Here is a 1,736-nt window from a genome sequence, read left to right as displayed (position 1 = left end):
TCACGGACTATACAAGAGATGTCATTCAAATATATTTTTTATTTCTTCTTTTTAAATTCCAAAAAATATTATTAATAATAATAATAAAACACAGCCAATTTTAATATAGCTCCTTTTCCCAGCCGTGGTGGACTAAATTTGTATTTCCCAGGCACTGCTTCATCTTCACCATAATGTTAAAATACTCCAAGTGAGTGACAGGAGCACTGTGTCCACACGTTTCTAGATGATGTCATGCGCTAATTAGCATATTCATTACATCATTACATCGTATTTTCATTCTGCCTAATGTCAGCCCTTTACTGCCAAATTCCCAATAAAGCTGTTCTCATTTACATTTTTTTTTCTGTTTCTGTTGTCAGACAACAGAACGAGTATGAAATAGTGACTGAACCGCGGCCCAATAAGAGACTATATGTTCACCAACATCTTTTCCAAGCTGCTGCTCTGCACGGCTAAAATCCTGATTTTATAAACGTGATGTCATCTGACCACACCACCACACATAAGGTAAAGACAATGGGTGCACTGTGATTTTGTGTTATATTTCCATGTAAAATAATCTCTCAGAGAGAAATTTAGAAGCAAATGAATGTGCTGCTCCTCTCTGCCGTTCACTGAACAGAGTAGCCGCAGAGAGGGGCGTGTCTCTGGGGGGAAAGCAGGACCTCACACTCACCGGGCAGTACTGGCCATTCTCTTCTACGGAAAGTAGCTAAGTTTTGTCTAAAAAGTCGCTAGATATGACGCTAGGTGCTTTTTTGAAAACATTGGAGGAGGAGGGGCTGCAGCGGGGAGTCATATTTTGAGTAAAAGGACTGTATTAGTGTTCTATAGAAAATAAACCCTTTAAAGTTATTTAGTGATTTCGTATTTTTTGACTTTTTATCATTCAAACACTTTTTAAGCACTGTTAGATAAAAAATGGCTATTTTCAAGGGTTTCCAGTACTTAAATTACCAAATGCCAAATTCAAGCACTTCAGGCACCTTGTACAAACCCTGTAGTAGGCCTAATAACAATAATTTTTCATAGATACATTTTTTTTCATAGATACAACAAAAAATTCTAGTACTTCTAACTAATAAATGTATTGCATCAGCTAGCTAGTAGTTCCAAGTGCTACACCTACAACCTCACACATTTTATGTTGTTTTTTTTTTGTTGTTGATTTTGTTCTATCACCACTTCTTCTTGTTTAAGACATATTTCTGCCACCTGTAAATCAGAATGACACAATTATTGACTGTCATATCACTCAGGTAAAATAAATAAATCAATTAATAAATAAGTAACAGTAAACTGATGTTCTGCAAATGTCATGGCACTACCAATAGAGATTTTTGTGTATTTAATACAAATTATATCACACTGCTGTTGCACTCTGAAATCTGACAGGTCAGAAGGTGTGAAAGCTGCAATTCATATCTCAAGTTTATATTAATCTGCTCATTATAATAAGTTATCCTTTCTATAATAGCAAGTCATTCACATAGACTTGTATGGCAAATGCTCCGCATAATCAAAGTCTAATAATAAACAGATTTGTGTTGTAATTTAATAAAAACTTTTACTCTTTGATATGGTAAAGCTATCTTTAAGGAGCTGTTTATTTAATATTTATGGAAAGAGACTCGGGCCACAGATTTCTCCAGATTTTCTGAATTTTTTCATGATATTATGTGCTGTAAATGATGAGATATTCATAGCCTTCACAATTTTACATTGAGGAACAT

This window comes from Ictalurus furcatus, chromosome 29, assembly GCF_023375685.1.
Source record: "Ictalurus furcatus strain D&B chromosome 29, Billie_1.0, whole genome shotgun sequence".
NCBI classification, from domain to species: Eukaryota; Metazoa; Chordata; class Actinopteri; order Siluriformes; family Ictaluridae; genus Ictalurus; species Ictalurus furcatus.
The sequence above is the reverse complement of the archived record's forward strand: the minus strand, read 5'-3'. Positions refer to the sequence as shown.